Source organism: Cuculus canorus, chromosome 2 (assembly GCF_017976375.1).
Source record: "Cuculus canorus isolate bCucCan1 chromosome 2, bCucCan1.pri, whole genome shotgun sequence".
Taxonomy (NCBI): Eukaryota; Metazoa; Chordata; class Aves; order Cuculiformes; family Cuculidae; genus Cuculus; species Cuculus canorus.
Window position 1 is genome coordinate 144,530,387 of NC_071402.1, and position 21,409 is coordinate 144,551,795.

General features: G+C 42.0%; 1 protein-coding gene across 1 annotated transcript in view; it reads left to right on the plus strand.

Moving 5' to 3' along the window:
- The first annotated feature begins 5,060 nt into the window (after positions 1-5,060).
- The window catches only part of SVIL (supervillin), a 138,269-nt gene continuing 121,920 nt past the window's right edge, over positions 5,061-21,409 (plus strand). Inside the window, exon 1 of the mRNA XM_054057674.1 lies at positions 5,061-5,105. The gene's annotated coding sequence lies outside the window, so the exon portion shown is untranslated. The remainder of the gene's footprint in view (positions 5,106-21,409) is intronic.

Consider the following 21,409-nt stretch of genomic DNA (forward strand, 5'->3'; position numbering starts at 1 on the left):
TTCCTTACTCTAGTTTGGCATAGCCCTACACAGGAAGAGAAAGCTACTAGCCTGTCACATTATTCAATACGCTCATTTAGAAAAGCAGCTGAACTGTAGATCGTTAGTTTTTTTCTGCTTTCTCCATATGTGGAAACCTCGCAGGAACAGACATATTTCTGTCTCTCTGCTCTGGCCTCTTTGTTGATATTAATAGTTTACAGTGGGCTCTACAGCAAGGCACACCTTTGTCATAGTATACTGATTGTGCTGAGATACAGGGGTCAGTTTGCAAAGCCTGGCAAGAAAGTCTCTTAGATGTAGAGATATCTGGATTCAAGATCATGGATTTAAAAGGAGCGGGCACACCATTCATTAACAGAGCTGGCTTACTGAATTCTGAGGAGCTTACTAGTAAATTTAAATGTTACTCTTAAGCCTGCTTCTAATCATATCAATGCATATACAGCAAAGCATCTAGTTACAGAACAGAATCTCCACCCAGTGCAGGCTTGAACTCAAAATGACACTACAGATGTTTATCTTCTGATGCCCTCAACACTTTTTTCCTGAAAAACTTCAAATAAACTGCTCAAGCATATCATGAGAGCTCAGCTGGGATGTGTAACCATTCAGAAACTGGTCCCTTTGCTTCAGCCTCACCTGAAGTTAGAATAGACCCCAAGTCAGCCATCAAATGGTGCAGATGGCAGTCACAGCTTGCACGACTTTATCTACAGTGGGTTTGAACCAGAAGCTAAAATAATTCCTGAAATCAGAGCTAATCCTGAGTGCAGACAAGGCCTCAGACTGCCAACTAGTTCCACATGTTTTTAAGATGTGAATACTTGCGTGCTGCCAATGAGACTGAGATGACCGATTCTTTTCACGTGGGTCATTCAAAGGCACACAAATAGTAACAGTATTTCATCGGTCCTAACTTGGTTCATATTCATACCAGTAACATAAAGGCGAAAGTTGCTGGACTCCTTTACAATAGGTTGAGTCATTGTGTTTTCTGCAGACTACTTTTCAAGACAAAACAAGATATTTCATGGACTGAAAAACACTGAATTCTTTGCAAAAGAATGTCATTTCTTTCCTATATCCCCCCCAAGGGAGCCCCATTGTTTAAATAAGCATTTGCTGGTGCCCCAAAGTGCAGATGTTTCTGAGTCCCATCATAAATCAAACATGCTTAAGTCTAACACATTAAAAAAGTAGGGAAAAATCATCTTTTTAACTGACATGGATCAAGATGGTTGGTCTGATCCAAATTATACCTCTTTAATAATCTTAATTCTTTCCTGGTTCTTCTGGGAACAAAAGATTCAACAACATCATTGTGCCTCTTTCTCCTCCCTTGGAATTCAAATCAATCTTTTACTCCTTTTTAAATGTAAATTTGAAATAATCATGTATCTGGATCATGGATTAAGTCTCCAGAAGAAAAATCTCTGGCAGAAGATGGCAGGGACTGTCCCTAAAGCTAAATCCAGACAAATCAGTTCTGAAGTAGGGTGAAAACAGAATTCTTGTTAAATGGATTTCAGGTTTTCGGTTGTAAAAGTTCCATTAAGAAACCATTCTGCTATTTGCAAACAAATAAGGACAGCATCATGTCAATCACAACAAAAACAAATCTAACATTTCAATTACTTTTTTCTCCCTTCCACTCAGACAATTCTCCCAGGCCTGTGTTAAAGGGCATTTTTTGCAGGATCAGAATTCCATCTCTACACCTTGATAGTTCTAATGAGAGGTGCTGCCTCTTTTTCTCTTTAAGGAACGGGAAGGACTTTAATAGTTTCAAACAGGGATGTTGGACCACAAGACACATTGTGTTGAAAGGCAGCAGGATGAACCATATTTTCAAGGTTGCTTTTTTAATCCAAGATTTTTAACCTTGCTATGGTTTATATTTGACCTCCTTTCCACACTAGCTTTCCTTCTTCTCTCCCTTAACCAGATTGGAAATATACATCTATGCTTTCTATTTGATGTGGGTTTCATTTATCAGCACAAAGTAATTCATAACCATTAGGCAAAAGGCTTGTGCCCACACCACATCACTATCCTGCAATTAAGAAACTTCTGCCTGCCACAATGCTATAAAGCCCAGCAATATTTCAAGCTAAGCCTTCAGTATTCAGTTCTGAAAACAAAGCTGCTGTAGTCTTGGAGAAAAAGATAATTTGTTGTGTGCCCTGTGAAATACTTGAGTGTCAATTTGAGAGTTTTTAGGGTTGCCTCTTCTTAACATGTTTCCACACTTTAAGATTTTCTGCTGTTTCTCTGTACAGACTTCATGCAGATATGGATAGCTCTGCTGTTGCATATGAAACTGAATGGAACAGAAGTATTCCTTTCAGTTCCATGTGTTCTCTACCTAAGTTCTCATGTTTAACATATTCTTCAAACGATTCTCCTTTTGGTAATTTTCCATGTGATATGTGCTGTGGTCATGTTTCAAGCTGCTTTGTAATAGCTGATTAAGTGAAGCAGGGCTTGAATTGTCCACTTGGATAATTTGCTTAGAAAAACATTTGTCTAAAGTAAAAGATTAAAGTGAGAGGAAGACAAAATAAAGGATCAATCTGACTTCTGGGCTGTTTAATACCAGAAAATTTGTATGCTTTTACTGTGTGGACAAATACTTTTGCTGCACCACTGAGGTGCAGTCTACAACATCATAATCATATTTCTTCCATCTACCCGACAATGCCTCGATTTTAAACAACATATCTGGAGGGGGAAAAAAAAAATGCCTCCCTTCCTCCCTTTACGTAAAAAGTGGTGATGACTTTATGCTTCCCCCACCTTCCACACCATGTGGTCCCAGTAGTAGAGAGAAAGAAGGATGTTCATTGAATTGTTCCTCCAATCAGCCTTCTCCCCAAGAGCTTCCCAGGATCTGCTCCGGCCCAGCAGGAGCAAACTCTGCAATTTGGTCAAGCTAGCCTGGAAAGGTTGTGCAACTTAATAAAGAGTACACAGTTCTATCCCTCTGAAGGTGTGCTATGGAGAAACACTGTCCAGAAAATTAATTAATGCAGGAGTCATCCACAGATAACACATGAGTAAGGTCGCTGAGCCTTGCCTCACTCCTTTGCTGCACTGGAGTCATCTTGTTGGGCCTGGCCCTCTTTAAATAATGAAATGTTCTTTGGACCAACCATAATGGAAAGGACCCAAAAACCTCCCACCACACTTGAACCCATAAGGTGTAGAGGCTGCCATGTTTTGATGAGGCAGAAGGCCTGGGTTCAGGTCCCAGGTACCTTCACATCTGAGGGTTTAATGCTTTGAAGGTGAAAGAGCGGAGATTCAGATTAGTTATTAGGAATACATTTTTTCTTGTGAGGGTGCCCAGAGAAGTCATGCGCCATCCCTGGAGGTGTTCAAGGCTAGGTTGGATGGGACTTTGAGCAACCTGATCCAGAGGGAGGTGTCTTTGCCCGTGGCAGGGGAGTGGAACAGGATGATCTCTAAGGTCCCTTCCAACCCAAACCACATTCTGCGACAGAAGCCAGCGGCACGATACCTCCTCACGCTCCCTGGATGGCAAGGCCGAGTCTGAAACTGATCTGCTACTTTACTTGACCTTCGAGGCATGGCTGTACCAGACACTGTGTCCTGGTACCACCAGCCCATGGCAGAACCTGTAGGGTTCCCTGCTCTTCCCAGGGCTGCTCAGGGCGACAGCACCACAGAATCACCAGGCTGGAAAAGACCTTTGAGATCATCAAGCCCAACTGTACCTGCCCACTACTAAACCATGTCCCTAAGCACTTCATCTACCTGTCTTTTAAACACCTCCAGGGACAGTGACTCCGCTACCTCCCTGGGCAACTGGTTCCAGTGCCTGATAACCCTTTTGATGAACAAATATTTCCTAGTCACTGAGCAACCTGAGTTGGAAGGGACCCGCAAGGATCATCCAGTCCAATTCCTGTCCCTGCACGGGACACTACCAACATTCACACCATGTGCCTCAGGGCATTGTCCAAATGCTTCTGGAATATTGTCAAGCACTGTGACTGCTTCCCTGGGGACCTGTTCCTGTGCTCTGCCACCCTCTGAGTGAAGAACCTTCTCCTAACATCCAGCCTAACCCTCCCCTGGCACATCTTCTTACCACTCCCTCGGGTCCTATCCTTGCCCAACAGGGAGCCCAGCGCCTGCTCCTCTTCCCCTTGTGAGGAGGCTGCGGATGGCCATGTACCCCCCTCAGTCTCCTCTCCAGGCCGAACAGATCAAGTGACCTCAGCTGCCCCTCTCACGGCTTCCCCTCTGGAGGGTGTCCAGAGAAGGGCAACAAAGCTGGTGAAGGGGCTGGAGAACAAGTCTTGGGGGGAGCAGCTGAGCGAACTGGGGTTGTTCAGCCTTGAGAGGTGGAAGCTGAGGGGAGACCTTATTACTCTCTACAACTACTTGGAAGGTTGTAGAGAGGAGGATGCTGACCTCTTCTCCCAAGTGACAGGTAATAGGACAAGGGGGAATGGCCTCAAGCTGCGCCAGGGCAGGCTCAGACTGGATATCAGGAAAAAAATGGTCATAGGAAGGTTCATCGGGCCCTGGCAGAGGCTGCCCAGGGAGGTGGTGGAGTCACCATCCCTGGAGGTATTTAAAAGACAGGTAGACGAGGTGCTCAGAGACATGGTTTGGTGGCAGCCAGGAATGGTTGGACTCGACGATCCAAGAGGTCTTTTCCAACCTGGTGATTCTTAGATTCTATGATTGCCCTCTCCGTGCCGAGAGCCCCCAGCCCCCCTCGGGCCTCCGTGGGACGAGGACATGCCGCGCCTCAGGCTCAGGCTCAAACCCTGCAGCACTCCGCCCCGGCGCGGCCCCTTTAAGGCGTGGAGCAGCGCCTCCCGCAGGCAGCGGGGCGCGCGGGGCGGGGGGCGCGGGGCGGGGCCGGCGCGAGGGGGGCGCGTCCCGTCCCGTCCAGCGCGGGGCCGCGTATCGCTGCGCGGCCGCCGTTCCCCGCGCGCGGCCGGGGTCGGGCACGTCCGCTCCGCGCAGGGCGCCGCTCCGCTCCGCTCCGCCCCGCCCTGCTCCGCCCCGACGGACGGACGGACGGACGGACGGACGGACGGAGTCCCCGAGCCGCGATCTGCGAGGTGAGTGCGCCTGCCGCCCTTTCCCCCGGGGCGCGGTGCCCGCGGGCTGCGCTGTCACCCCCCCTTCGGGCTCCCCGGGGCGCGGTAGCACGTGGGGACGAGCGGCTCGTGGTCCCCCCGGAGCGGCGCCCGAGGGCTGCGGGGTTGGGAGCTTTTGGAAGGAGTTTGGTTTCTTCTTGAGAAAGGCGGCGGCGTACACGTGCGGGGTAAAGAAAGAGGGACTTGGTGATGGTGCGCGGTGGGACACTGGGAAAGGCTGGGGGAATCAACAGGGTGCACGGAACCCGCTTGGCCCGGAGCCCGGTGCTGGAGAGGTTGGGCGCTCACCTTCCCTGGCTTAAATGGGTCAGCGGTGAAGTCACGGCTCGCGGTGACTTCTTGTCTGAGCTCCAGATAATGATGTGTTTAAAAAAGGGGGGAAACAATGAAATGTTGTGACTAATAAGGAAATCCCACATTAGGATATGCTGAGGTTTACCAGCGCTGATAGGGTTTTACCCAGAGCGTGGACAGCCGGTGCTCCAGGGTTAACTACTTAATGACACCTTTGGATCTGTTTTGCTAATAATGCATCTTGGAGTCTGCACGTGATTGTCGATTAGGACTCTGTTAAGAGAGACTTCAGTGGTCTCGCAGAGGGTCAGATCGCTTGAGTTTGTTCCTTGGCCAGGGGCAGCAGAGGGAACCCTGGGAAGCAAATAGGAAGTGAAAATTACCCGTTTTGACGTTGTTCTGAGTCTTTGACAGCTGTTAGTGTCATCGCAGACTGATCTCAGCTCAGATAGCATCTCACGTGCTGAAAGGCAGTACTCTTACCCTGTTAGATACCGAGTTCTTCTAGGTGTGCAGACAGTTTCTGTAATAGCTAATGGAAAATGTTCTGTACTAGTCTGGTTATTTTTATCGTGGCAAGAGTGTTTCTTTAAGAGTAAACCAAACTATATCATACTGAAAAATGTTCTCAGCCTGTAACTGCCTTAATCTCTTGTGTTCAAAAATGAAAACAAAAGCCACTTGAAAATGGAAACATGTCTTGACTGATTCGGGTGGCTAATGAGGTTTATGACAACAGAACTGTGTGCAGTGTTACTGTGCTGAGGTTTCTTACCTCTGACCTGAAAGTGCAGTTCAAAATGTGGATGTGTTGTCCTCTGGCTCTGTGCACTATGCTGTGTAGCCAGCGGTGGTAGAGGTCCAGCCTGTGTTTTCAGAGAAACTGTCCTGTTTTCTTGATGGTCTGCATCAAGCCCCTGTGAAATAGAGGTGCCTGTTGTGGAGACAAGGAAAGACTATTGGTAATGTGCTCAGCTTTGGAAAACAGGCCTGGCAGCTGTTCCTGCCATGAGAAGTTCTTCCCTAGTGGGACGGTTAGAGGCTTGATATGTCATCCTGTTTTCCTGTGTCTCCTGAGGCCTCAGTAAAAAGGTGTTGGCCTGGTTCTGAAATCTTTCTGGCTGTAGGTAACAGCACAGTAAGATGCACTAGGTTAGTTTGCTATTTTTCAGTTCTGCTTTGCTTGCCTGCCTTAAGATTTTGTTGGATGTTATTGTATTTAGTGAGATGCATTAAAAGTTTTTCTTTGCTGTCCTGCTAGGAAATAAGCTTCAGCTCCCACTTTGAAGTGGTTAAATGTTAGTAATAAGACTTGAAGAGCTATATGCTAAAGTGGATGTGAATGCCTATAAGTTTTTTTTCTGGCCATGGTATCATTATTAACCTCTCTGATACAGGCAGGACCAGTGTGTCTGTCCTGTGTAGAAACTTCTGAAATTGCCACAGGAAAAGCATGGGCTTTTCAGCATTAAAGTTCTGAACAAAATTCCTGTCTTCAGGTGAGTGTTATCTCCTGCTAGGTGCGGCCTGACTGTGTTCCCCTGGGGGAATCATTTCACGCTGTTTGTTTCCCTAGAAAATTTATAGTTCCCAACTGCACTGCTCAGTTCTGTGTGGATGCAAACCATGCTGACTCATACGCTGAAATGTTGCAGCCTTGCTCCATGTAAACACAAGCACACTTCTAAAATATTTAATTTGTAATGTCCTCTGTGGAGAACTATCCCACAGCTCCTGGCATAATTCCCAGAAGCAGCAGATTCTGGGGTACTGGGAGTTTCAAAGGCTGTTGGGTGCCTGGTGGGATAACTGTCTGAACTAGTTTAGTGTAGTTTATCCTGGCAGTGGGACAGTTGAAACTGAACAGGTATTTAATCTTGCTTAAAGCAAGTCTGCTTTGAACAGTACTTGGTATGTGTATGAATGATTTGGAGCCTGTTGGGACATGGCTGTCAGGAGATCTACGTGGTAGGGAAATCTTTGTTATGGCAAGTAAATTTTGGTGTAGATGTACCTCCTAACAATTTGGAAAAAAAAAATCTGAGTGCAGTTATAGCAAAATCTTCTTAGTTCCTCTGTGACAAATAACAGCAATAATTGCTTTGTGAAAGAACTGTGTTTATATCCACATGTAAAATGCTTGTTAAAAAGAGCTGCTTCTCAGAAAGATGGAAACTTGCCCTCCCATTCATGCACACAAACACCTTGATAGATCTTCTAATTGAAAATAAACTGCAACATATGATTTGACTATAAAGAAGGGGAGTGGAACCAAAGAATGATTTCCAAGTACACTTACTTTGTCTGTGCCTGGTAAGCACATCATTGGAATTTTAAGATAATTACCTTCTCCTTTAAAGCAGTAATTACTTTAGTGGAGAGTAATTGACGAGGAACTAGAGTTCCTTGTTTTTTGTGGGCTTTTTATTTGGTTTAGGGGTTTATTTGTTTTTTTTTTATTATTATTGTTTTATTATTGCTATCCTGGTTGAAAGAGTATTCCGTTATTGGAAGTACAGAGAGTAATTTGGGAGATGTTCAGTGCAGTTTGTGGATGGTTCAGATCATTCACATGTCATTTGCTAAGGTAGGTGGACTGTCAGTGCATTATCTGCAATTGTTAAAATTTGCTTAGCTGTGCTAACTCATTCCAACATCCTGCACTTGTTTCAAGCTTTCATTCTTAGTTACTTTATTTTGAGAACAAGATTTTAGAAATGCTACGGTAGTGGGACGTCCTCAACAACGCCCGGCTCTGGTGCTCATGCTTGGGGATAGAAGCCATTGCTCCCTCTGCCATGGCATGGCAGCCCTAGCAGCTGTGCCTGGCAGGTGCAGCGGTGCACAGCTGGAAGAACAAATCTGTGCTTTTACCTTGAGAGATGGTAGGGTTTGAAGGTACAGTGCCTGTTACTCCTTTGCCTGCAAAAAGGGCCATTAGCGTAATATAATTTTAGTACTGGAAGCCTGGAAGTGTGATTCGAGGCTCTACATATTTTCCTTCTTTATTCAGTCGGCCTCTTCCATTTATGTGGGTAATTTCTTAGAAATATGGCTTAATTCACAAATGGGTTTCACTGGAAAGTCTTTATCAGAAGTCTGAAATTGCAGTGTACAGATGTGGCATTTTGTCGCTTACATGTACTGAGAGAGACTCTTAACATTGACAGAGTCCCGTTAATTACACGACAGAATCTTACAACCCATATTTCAAAGTATTCCTTTTTATGATGGCTATTTTTCTTTGTAAAAGCAAAGGAGGTTAAAAATTGTGCCTGCATCCGTTATTGTTGCTATGACAGCTGTCTTTGTCCAGTTTTGACTATCGTATTCTGAATAGCTCTTAACTAGGATTGTAACATTAATGGCTACTTGCAGAGGAAGTCAAGGGGAGATCTTGTGATGCTGTCTCCTTCTCTCAGTCAAAATATGTCTTTTGAATTGCACTATTTTTAATCAAGATTTAGTAGGTTGAAACATTCCATTATGGACTCTGTTTTGGTGCCTAGCATAATTAGTGATACAGTTGCGGTATAAAGTAGTAGCTAGTTAACGCTATTTAATCATATTTTGTCTTGAGCAAGGCAGATGGTACCACTGATACTGTGCTTCTGAGACTTGAAAACTGGGAATATCATTTGAAATAAGGTGTTGCAATTTTTGTGCAAGATCACCTACAAAATTATGTTGTCTTCAGATGGCAGATGTGAAACAAGTGAGCACTCCTTGCAACATGCTCCCCATCACTGCGTAAGCAGCAGCTGATAAGGAGTGTCCCTCTGTCTAGGTATAAACAGTGGGATGTATCATCTTCAGATGCCAACTTACTTTTACACCAGTGTGCAACAGAAGCATAAACAATCTGTAAAATAGCCCACGTTTATTCAAACTCTGCTTTCTAGTACTCTGAACATCTTTTTCTGGAGTGGTTAGGTAACTTCTGTGTAGTCAGTGTCCATATTAAGAGTTTTTGTATGGCTGTCTCCCTGACGCTATCTAGGTAATACTGTCATGAGAGAAGTTGTTTTGTATGTTAGATGGCAACCTGTTGGTCTGAATAACGCGTTGTTGGAAACTGTTGGTGGTAAAGTAGCAGCAGTTTGGAAAGCTCTATAACCCTAATCCAGACCGGTTTTAAAGGGTAACTTCTAATGCAGAATCTTGGATGGTTTAGTCCAGTTGGAGGGCCAGCTGTCTATTTTGGAAATCAGACTGCTGCCTTTTAAAAGGAAAGCCATATTTTTGTGAATATGAACTCTTTTGTATCAACTTGCAGTGCTTTGTCTGAGGGAAGGAGCAGCTGTAGTGCATTCGCCAGACCTGCATTTGGCTGTTGCTGACATTGTGTTGTGTGTAAACACGTACCATTATTTTGGATCACATAGCAGCCTGTTCAAAAGGGTCTCGCATTCCCCAGCTGTTCCGCAACTTTTCCATCTCTGAGCTTGCCAGCTGCTCAATACAGGCAACTGTAGCTGCATTTGTTTCTCTGGTGTTAAGTATTAGTGGAGATAAAATTGACTTCTTGTTAAATGCTAGGTGGTGCAAGCCCCTCTCCTTCTTCTAATGGACTTAAAAGTAAACTGTTCTTGCTGTATCAAAGTTGTGAGAAGTTTTCTTTGCCACTAGTTGGACAGGTTACATAAAAATCTTGTTTTCTTAAGTTTGGAACAAATATGAAATACACTGGTGTTTACATTTATATGTACATTCACAGCCTGTGGTAGTAACTAATAAAAAACAAATGGGGTATAGAAAGGTGCCCCTTAAAGCCATGCCAACAGCTCTTTTGTTTCCCAGTTCTCTGAGCAGTGTTCAGTTTAACAGGGCATCCTCTGCTCTCTTTTCAGCCAACCCTTTCATTTTACCAGTTCTTGAAATTAGTTTTATTTCAGTGGCAGCACTGCTCAGATTGGGTGCTGAGGAAAGAACAGGGGCTCTGAATGGCTTATATCTGCAGTGAGTGCTCAGTCCAGGTGAGAGACTATAGGCTGAGCCTGGCCTTCTGGATTTTTCCATGCAGCCTGCTGCTTCTGCAATGAAAAGGATAGGAAATGTCCAAAAATGTTTTGTGTGGTTGAACTCTTTCCTGCAGCAGCGAATCCGTAACTATCTCCCTGGAGATATGGAAGTTAAAAGGCAGACTATCTTTAAATGGTGAACTTCAATGAAAGTTTTGATCAGAATAAATTCAGGCACCTTTGGAAGAGACAGATAATTCTGTTAATCACTAAAGTTACTGTTCCGAATGCTTACCCTGTTCTACAATGTCAGTTCAAAGCTTTTGGTGAAAAGGACTGTATGGTGATAAAGCTAAGTTTTCAGAGGCTTGAGCTGATTTCATTAACTACTATTCCATAGCCCTGTACAAGGGGGTAAATCAGGCATTTTCTTGAAAACATATTTGATGCAGTTTCTAGTTGAAGAATGTAAATTTGAATTTTCCTGGCTACATGAATTATTTCATGGTGAAGGAGACTGGAAGGGAATGACTTGTGCATTCTTGCTGTTGATAGCAGAAAAGGCTGCCTCTGCCCCAGGCTCCTCGTTACCCATTTTAACTGTTCTGAAAACCCTGTTACTCAGAGAGGAAATTTTCAGGTGACGGTAGATATATTTCTTCATTCCTGCCTTTTTTTTTTCCCCACCTCTCACCAGGTCTACTCTATCCTAGCTGGTTGTAGCTTTCATGTTAATTTTATGGATCAATACTACCTGAACTATGTTAATGAAGAGGATAACTCTGGCGTAATAGTAGAGCATCGCCCTGTAAAAACAAAGCAAAAACATAAGAAGAAATCTCTTGATTTAAGGTAGCATGTTTCAGGATCTGTTTTTCATATCTTCGAATTTCTGAGAGTTTGAACTTTTCCGTTCTAATGCTACTGTTTTAAAAGAAGTCGAAAGAGTGTCTTTGGCCAGATCCTTGCTCCTGTCTTCTGGGAAATTACTATTTAGAACTCATTGTTGGAGTACTAAATCCCTATTTGTATGAAGTCTTAGCGGAAATATAGGCTTATATTAGATATATTAGATTACGTTAGCTGAGCGAAGTCATGGATATTAGCTTAAAATGTGTAGTTAATACAGACAATGTAGAAATGAATGTGTATTCTGGATTTAAGAACTGCATGTGTGAACAGTTCTTCAGAAAACAGCAAACAGTGCCTCTTATCCAGAATAGTAGACTGTCCGTGCTTCAAAAACAGAGGAAGACGACAAGGTGTGATACTGAGGGCAGGGAAGGATGGGTGGGGAATGGAAGAGAAACATCTGTTACAGAGAAGGTTAGGGAGTGTGTCTTATATTTTCTTTTCTTTTTAAGTGCTGCTGATTAATTCATAAACCCCTTTGGGCTGAGACTAGGGAATAGACATAGGAGATTGGGAGGAGTGGAATTTGAGAAAGTAAGGTGTTGGTTTGTCCTCCTATTGGTTGAGCAGAGGAAGAAGGCAGTATCTGATTAATAAGACATGTTAAATTATTAAAGGCTTTAGAAGAAATGAATGTTTATTTCTCATACAAGGTGATGGGAAGTCAAGTGGTAAGACTTTAAATGGCAGTAAATTGCTAAACATGTTTAAAAGCGGGGTGGGGGGTGGGGGGAAGAAGTTGATACTTGCTTACCCACCTCCAAAGACTGTTCTTAACCAAGTTGGTGGAAGTTCTGGAAAGGCATGAAAATAGAGCATTGGAGAAAACTTTGTTTTCCCTCTTTTCCCTGTTCTCCCTGTTTTCCCTCTTTTCCGACAGTGTTGTTAACTTGGCTTAGATTTGTTCCATCCCCTACAGGGGAAAATATTTATTTTAAAGTTTACTTAAATTGGCTTCCCAGCCAATTTAAAATCATGTCTCTCTATGTAATGCTTTCCAACTACAGCTGACAACTACAGCTGACAACAAGACTTAGCAGAAGGGGAAGAGGGGACTTTGTGGACTGCGCAGGAGGGGAACACTTCCAACAGCAGGGAAATTGCTGTTCTGAAAATATTACTTGAATTAATCCCTTCAACCTTTGTTTCCTTTTGCTGTTGTTAATTATTTCCTTTCCACAGCTAGTGGTAAGTGTTGCTGTGCCTGCCTCGCTTCGCTGACTCTTCCACTGCTCTCTGAAACTAGAAATTACAACATGTGTTAATTTAAAAACGGAAATAGAGCAGCAGCAGCTAGAGCTGGTTCCCCAAGCTGACAGTTGATATGTGATGGGAATTGCCATCTCTAACTTCAGCAATTAATTTATTTCCAAGTTGGTCACTTCAGCTTTTACCATGGTTTGTCTCACCAACTGGCGAGGTTGGATGCCTGTTCTCTCACAGGTTGTGCAGATCATGACTCTGCCCTGTACGTAGCTGATCAGCCATGTGAAAGGCACCCCAGAGCCTACTTACACACAGTCATCTCTATCACTGGCAAGATTCAAGAGTTTGAAAGGAGCTTACCTGAGCAAAAGTTGCAATAATGAACAGGATTACAATAAGAAAACAAAGTATATTTACTGAGGTAAAATCTATCAGTAAGGATCTGGCTTAGTTAGGCTGCTCTTTTTAGGGTTGCCTGTTACAGTTAATTATGTTCATATGCCACATGTGAGCCTGCGCTCTCATTTATCATCAATGTTTAGGTGTTATCTGCTAAAAAGTAGCTGTTTCTTCTCCCACCTTACTTCACAAGATTGCTTAGCTTATGTATTCCCTGTGCTGGCTTTAGGCTTGACTTACTTTAGTTAGAGTATTCTGTCACTTGTGGTTCAAAGAATATACTGTGACAAATATTACTTCAAAGGAGTTTGTACAAGACTTGACCCTTAAAAAGCTCAGAGGGTAAAGACTCCCCAGAACTCTATAAACACCCTGACTGTGGCATTGCATCAAACCTTTCCTGGATGCTCTCCCCAGTGCCCATCCTCTTCCTTCCTGTTATATTGTAGAGTGCAAATAGTTGACAGGCAAAGGATTTGTTTTTTTTCTTAAGTGCAGTTGTTTGTCTTGTCTCTGTAATATTTGGTGCATGCCTGTTTTTACCACTTGCATGCGAATGCCTATTTTTGTATTGTTTTTGTGGGTTGGCAGCAAAGTTGTTCCGGCTTCCTACTGCAAGCAAAAGCCTGGAGTATGGAAATAAGTTGTTTATATGGATTCCTGATATGGAATGCAAGCTTAATTCTTCTAGCTTGAAATTTAATTACATTGAATAAAACGAACTTTGAATTTCAGTGGCACTGAACATAGCTAAACAACTTCCTAGGATTTACATTAATAAAGGCTAACTGTACCATAACTGACTACTGCTAGGTATGCATTTCAGGTTCTTAAAGTTTGTGGTTTAAGAGGAGAATGCTCAGCTAATGCCTCTGTAACAAACTTCATGTCTGAAATGCACTGTGTGTAGTGTACCCTGCTGGGATAGTACAGCCACAGGCAACTTGAAGGGATTTATGTGGGCAAGGAGATGGCAGATGAAGCATTCCAGGTGAGTTATAAATTTCCATTCCTTGGTTTGAGAACCTAATCTGCTTTCTAGTAGGGAGCTATGAGAAAGAACTTAACAGGGGTTTTGTTTCATATGACCTATTATTGGAATCTTGACCTGGTAGCCTTTTAAAAGAAATCTTTGAAGCAGTATTTGGTTGGACATGCTCTTTCAGTCCTCCCAGGAGGTGCTTTCCAGCAATGGGCTGCTGAAATGAAAACCAGACTGCCAAAAGACCCATCCATATATGTGTGTGAATTAAGGAAGCCATGGACCAGAGTGGTTTTGTGCTGAACTTCAGCCTGGCCGAAGGTCTTTCCAAATGCAATAAAAGGAGGGAACACCTTAAATACTGTCTTTGAGAATTATGATTGCTTGTAAAATTCCTAGAGTAACATACAATTGTGCTTTCGTGTTGCAAAAGTAGGCAGTGCCCTTCTTATAAAAGAAATGCTACTTCATTAAATGTTTCTTATGCAAAGACTGACATGAGAACTTATAATCATGCAGTCTCTGCTGAAACAAAGCAAGTAATCTGGGTGTTACAGAGGTTACTTTCTTGAGGAAGCCCTGAAAATACTTCTTTCCATGAGCAAGTTGGTATGAATTGGCATTCTTTCTTGCACAGGAAGCCACAAATTCTTATTGTGGAAAATTTCTAACTCTTGTAAAACAGTCATTAATTTTGTGTATTAAAGTTGTTCAGAATGTTCTGGGTTTTTTTTTTTTTTGTTGGGGCCTCTAGAGAGCTGCCATAAGAAATGCTACTCTTTTGATAAACAGATCACTTGTTGAAATGTTTCCAGTCACTTGTATTCACTGTATGTACTACTGGCGCTTGGATACTTGTCAAATACCTACAAGCCTGAGACCATCTTTATTTCTCAATTATTTTTACCCCCTCAAGTCTCTAAATGTGGCAGTTGTAGCAACGGAATATGATCCCTGTGTTAAATACAGCATTGCATTTCAGTTGCTTCGTTAGGGTTTCTGAAACTATTGTACGTGGAATTGCCCATGGTGTTTAGGAGCTTCTGGGTCAGCACCACTCAGTGTACACATGTGGATGTGTGCAAACAATACACACACACTATACATGTGCTTGTGCAACTCCTTGGCAGTGCTTGGCCAACATTTGTGTGCAATAACAACCTGACTTCTGTACTGCTACTATGTGATACGTGTTCTACAGGCTGGGAGCTTCAGGTTCAGATAACTTGAAAAATTACCAGTTGTATCACTTCACTAAGACTATACTGAGCTTCATGTTTTTCTTCATGCTGGGCTTCTTCATTATGACTTGATTTTCTCAGTCTCTCTCTCTTTTTCTTTTTTTTTCTAATCCATATTCTGGATTTCAAGTGATGCATTTTTCAGACTTCACCTAAGGTAAGCCTCTCTTTCTCACCTGAGAATTGCATCTTTAACTTGTTCCTTTCAAAATACACTATCAAGATTATAACTCAAATTACACAGCACGTTCTTCTTCTTTTTAATGAAAGAAGAAAGAACAATTAGTGGAGATGTAGCAAATTACTAAAGCCACCAGTGATAAAAGTGTTTTTTTTTTTTCTTTTCAGACCATGCTGTTTGTTTGAAACAGGTTTATCACATCAGTTTCATTAACGTTTTATAATTTTTACTATTTTGGAGTGTTAGCTGGGCTCTCAAGTACTGGAACGTAACTGCTGCTATTTAGGGCAGGACATCTGTCATGATGTGTCTCGAGTCTGATTTCCCTAAGCCTGAACAATTCTTGTCTTTATACTCTACCTATCTAGCTGTTGCTCTTTCTACAACCTAAAATATTGCAAATAAATAAAACGATGGAAAGGTTAAATGACTCTTTGAAAGTCTTGAGTTCTGAGAGCAGGAATTTGCCAGTAGCTATGTTGTGTGTTGTCTGGATGATGCTTTGGCAGAGTTTTAAGAATTCGCTAGACTAGGCCAAATTAACTTTCCTTTCTGGTCAGGTATAACTTTGTGTACTGGAAGGATGTGCGCAAAATAAATTCATGCTTCTTACAAACAGTGTTAACGCTGTCTCATGCTGCATACATGAACGCTTCTGGGATCCAGTCCTAGCAGCATCCTGTTTCTGTGCTATCCTCGGCTTGCTGCCTCGCTTCTGGAAATTGTGGAAATCTCTCCGTCGTGGTTTATTTCCCGACAGCTGTTCAGTTTGCACTTTTATTGTAAATGCTATTTACAATATTATTGCAGTGTTATTGAATATTCCCCACACACAATAGTGAGGTTACTCTGTGGACCCTCAGATCTCATTTCTAGAAGGGGCACGCTTTGCAGGGTAATCCAGAGAAATTATTTCCTTTCTCCCATTGAAACACTACTCTGAAAACTTTGTTTTAGAGGCAGTTATAATAAGCTTCAAAACCTGCGTTGCTGTTTTCAGGCCAAGTCTTTATGTGTGTATGGCTTTGCAATATGCAGTTTTGTGGATTGAGTTTTATGAGTCTAAGAGCTCTCTACTCCTCCCATTTCCCTCTTTCCTTCCTGCTCCCAGCTGTATGTCTGTGCTGATTATTCTCTGGGGGCTCTAGTCTACTCCTTCAACTTTGTAAGCTGCTTTGTCTCTGGTTCTGGTTGCTGGGTCAGCACATCAGTGCTCTGGTGTGTTAGTGAACCAAGGAGGCTCTCAGACCTCCAGTGCCTGCGGGAGCTGGTGCAATGGGGATCAGCCCAGCTGCCAGTGGAGACAGAGAAGGAAGTGAGAGCTGGTAGCAGAAGGCCACTAGATCAGCTCCTAACTTCAAAACCTTGGTCTTCGTGCTGGTGGGTCAAGGTGGGTCAGAGTCGGACTGGACAAAATATCTGCTCTTCATAGTTCACTTCATCTAACGTGGATCCAGGTATGAACATGAGTTTTGCCATCACATCTTTCAGCTGTGATTTGACAAATTAAAAACTTTCAAATAGAACACTGAAGTTGTGTTTATTTGATGCTGGAATTTTTCATTTTGTTTGTGTCTCTTTTCCCTCACTATTTTTTAAAAAAGTTGTTTGTTTAAAGGAAATTTTACACTTTTCAGGGAAGACCACAGCTGGGAAAGACCAGAAACTATTGCATTTGTATAGGTTCATTTGGCTCTGTTGGACTGTGACTGTGTATGACTGTTAGTAATCTAAAATTGCAGATCCTTTACTTGTTTGTCATGAGCTGCTGTATTTAGGAGCTATAATAGTCACGATGACAGCTTGTCTTTTCTGTACTGTTGAGTAAGTTAAAGATGATGGGGAAGAAATGCTAGGGAGGGAGATCTGAAATACTTCTCTGTACAAAAAACATAGGAAGTTTTGGGAAGCTTTGTTAAATTCAAACTGAGTGCTTGAAAGTTTGCTAGAGAGTAATGCATGCTATTGAACCTGATGGCTTTGGCTTGTGATCGTCACTGAAGGCCTGTTTTTTCACCTAGTTTTGCAGTTGGGGTCTTGCTTTAGCACAAAGGAGACGAGTGTCTTGTTTGAGTTAGTGGACACTTGTATTCTGCTCGGACACATTGCTAGCAGTGATCTGATTCCGAGCCTTTTCTGTAACTGCTCAATAGTGCCACCAATGCATATTTAGCAACAAAAAAGTTATGACGACCTACATAAACTCCAGGATGTTTCAGTGTCTCAAAACCACTTGAATATATGGTAAAAGCAAGTCATTTATAAACATCGGCTTGAAACAAATATTTGGATTTAATAGGACAGCTTGGTAGACTGTGAGTTCTAGGTGTGCTGGCTCTAAAATCAGCAAGATGGGTTTAACAAAGCTATTGCTTCTGCCTGCTGATTTTGTAGCATCACCGATGCGGTTTGGTAAGTTGACTGCCAGCGACTGGCCCTGCACACCTACCTCGCAGTACAGGAGACTTGTCTCCTAAGACATCATCTGCCAAACTAAGGTCTCCAGATTATTGCTAAGCTTTGTTTACAAAGGACAACTGAGCTGGCTCTGTTGGCTGCTTCAGATGTTGAATTGCCTCAAGGATTTAGAGAGCTGTGCTGTACTATCAGTGTGTTCTCCAGGATAACTCATGTATACATTTTTGACCAAAATAAAAAAGGCTTTATCTGCTTTCACATCTTAACAAAACTTTTACTTGTTATAAATTTGAGTTAAAGTTAAAAAAAGACGAACAAAACTGTTTGCTTTTGCACTTCATTCTGGTGATAGAATACACATCCACTGTGCAAAGGGGAGACACATGGCTGTGTTAAACTCCAGATGTAGTAAGGTGTCCTGCATTACAGGTGGATGATATCAGTTTCAAAGCCATCTGTTAATGAGCAGAGCGGGACTGCTTGACTGCCTTGAACTTCACTTGTATAAACAAACCTCAGACACAGGTTTCATTTTGAGGAACGTCCTGAAAAGATTCTCATTATTTTTTTTTACATTATTGTCTGCTGATCTTATGATCCAAAATACTGCATAATTACTCAAAGTTAAGGTAGTATCTCCTTAGCAAGGTCCATGTTGTTCAGTGGTGTTTCAGTGTTCATTGTTAACAGACGTGTCCTTGCTGCTCAGCTGAGCCACAGGTTTACTGGCTGTGCACTTCTTACAGCATTCTATTCATTCCAGTGCTATTTCTGATGTCTCACAGCACCTACATATTTAACTTAATAGATGTGACATCTTGAAATGTGCTGCTGGAATTTATTTGGGATGGTTTGGATTGTGCTTACAGATATTACATTATATTTTTCTCCAGATTTAATTGTGACATCTGTTTGAGTCATTCTATATAGTGTGCCTGAATTAAAGAAGGAGGAAGAACCCAAATTTACTTTGATCTTTGAGCACAAGATCCAATATTATTTGGTTGTTCATGGCAACCTAAGTATTGTGCTTTGGTTTTTCTAAATCCTAATAATATCTTCTGTATTGAGTGCTGTTTTTTAGAACAAGCATATAGTTGCATGCATACCTGATTCACAAACATGACTCTTATGTTCCAGTTGTCATAGACACTTGCCTCATCTTGCTTCATCTTGTCTACGGCTTTTGCCTCATTTCTGTGTTTCTTGTGCCACTATCCATTTCTAAAACCTTGGAGAGGGATTTTCAACTACAGCTTTCACTCTCATGTATAAGTGAGTTTTCAGTATTGTTCCATAACTGCTCCGTGAAGAGAGCTATCTCAGTTGTTGTTGAGGAAGCTGAAATGCTTTGAGGTGTTGCAGATCAGAAGGTGCTTATTTAAGTTCTGTATGAGTTCCTCTGTTCTCCAGTGGAACATAATATCACTAAGAAGCTGAGCATTTTTGAAAATTCACATAGGTGAACAGAAGTGCAAAGAGCTACATGAATGCCATATACCCCTAGTTGTGTTGTTTTGCTAGGAAGATATCTTTATTTAAACTTTAGAAAGTCTTCCATTTACTGAATTTTTTTTTTAATAAATTAATTTCATTAATGTGGGTGATATTTTCAGTCACGCTGTCAAAAGATTCTTAACCCCAGGAGATAAATCTAAACACAGGGAGTGTGTCTTGAATACTGTTAAGTGATGATCAGAATAGGACAGTGCACGAACTAATGGTTGATGACCATGCAAAATTAGTCATGTCCTTCTGCCTTGTCTGAGATAACTAAATGTTTAATATTATTCCATTTCTGAATCTGGCCTTTCTGGAGACTGTAATTAGTTGTGACTGTTATCTTTGGTATGATATTAAACTATTTGTATTTTGAATTTTATGGTCTGTTTCTGTCATTAGTCTGTTCTTGGGTGTCTTGGGGTTTTCTTTTGTATTTTTTGGCTATGTATTCCTCCCTGATTTACTACAAAGAGTTCAGGCCATGTCCAGTTTATCCATCCAAGACAGCTCACATTCCTTTGGAGTTGGATGACGTGCTTGTACATTTTAGGATGATGCATAATAACCTGACCAGGAGAGATGGCTGTGAAAAAAAAAGAAGAGGAAAATAGGATTCTGAATTAGATGACCTCTTGCTAGCTTTACAGAAAGAGCTACTGGAAAGCAGTTATTTTTTTAAGGGTCTGCTTTTCTATTATGGTTCTCTCAAGAGCTGTACAGATTTAATACTCATTTAAAAGATTTTGAATTGCTCTGCTGTTCCTGGTTTTATCCAGATACAAAAAGAAATTTTGCTATTGCTGTGTTGACCCACTGAATGATGACATTTCAGCATGGAGTTGTAGTAATATCTAGTCTGGCTTGGGGAGGTAACAGCCAATGCTATCTCTGCCAAATCCAAGTCTGATTCCTCCTTTGCAGAGGTGTAAAACTAGCACGTGCTAACACTCTTGTGCAAAGCAGATCTTACAGTATAGCTGAATGGAACTGAAGATCAGAGCTACCTGCCAGATTTTATAGTGTGTGCTACGTGATGGTTCACATGGAAGCCAATTTAATGGAAACTTGGTCTGTTGTACTGCTGAAGACTTTGAAATCCCTAATTGCCCAATTCAAGTGAGAAGGCTTTTATTCATCAAAGACTTGAAACACAGATTGGCCTTCCCTCTCTCCCACTTTTTATTCTGTGGGACATTCCTGGACTTAGCACTTCCACCTTGGCTAGCCGAGCACTTGGAGTTGCTGACCACTCTAGTAGTTCTACCTTTGCCTGACCTCCATCAAATCTTCTCCTTTAGTCATATTTGCAGTATTTTTCTTTTCTGGCTGAAAGAAAGCATGCACCTCTTACTTGTATTTAATTTTTTGGTTTGTAGTCATTTTACTGGAGTGGGGCAGCAGTGCAAGTTTGGAAGCAGGGCATGAGTTATGTGAATGATACTGTTTCAACAAATTTTGTTCCTACAGGTAAAGGCCTAATGGATGTCTAAAGGAAAAAAAATCTCTCAGAGAGTAATTTGAAAAGTTTGATTTTAAAATTGGACAATTGTTACATCTACACTGTCATTTTAAAGATTTCTCTCTCTTTTTTTTTTTTATTTTTCCCAAGTTCTTGAAGTGTAGAAATGGATACCTGTGTCTGTTATCTATTTTGTCAGTGCTGGCAAGATCAAAACTGCAGTTGTTGCTTGTGGTGAACTGGAATTCCAGTGGTGACTGCCATCGGCTCCCTGGCTGCCCACTGCTTTCTGTGCATGGTGAAGCAAGTCTCCTTCTCTGTGGTCCCATGGTAAACAGTTGTGGTTACTTCCTCTCCTCAACCTTTAAGTTCAGCAGCTTTACAGCAGTGAATATTTTATGCTACTGATGGCTTTGGACTAACTAAATTAAATGGAAACTGAGCAGTTACTCACTTAGTAACGTGCTCGAGATCTTGTTTGTAAACCCTCCTAGATATGAATAATGTATCTGATTTTCATTTCTCCTACAGTTAAGTGCTGCAGGAGACTAAACTTTTGAAATTGATGAAAGCAGGTGAAAGCTGATTTGTTTTGGAGAAAGGGAATGTATTCTGCCTTGAAGGAATGATTCTGTAGACCTTAGTGTTTGGTATTAATACTCCATGTACTTTGAATGCCATAGATTTACGTTACAATAAGGAGGTAACA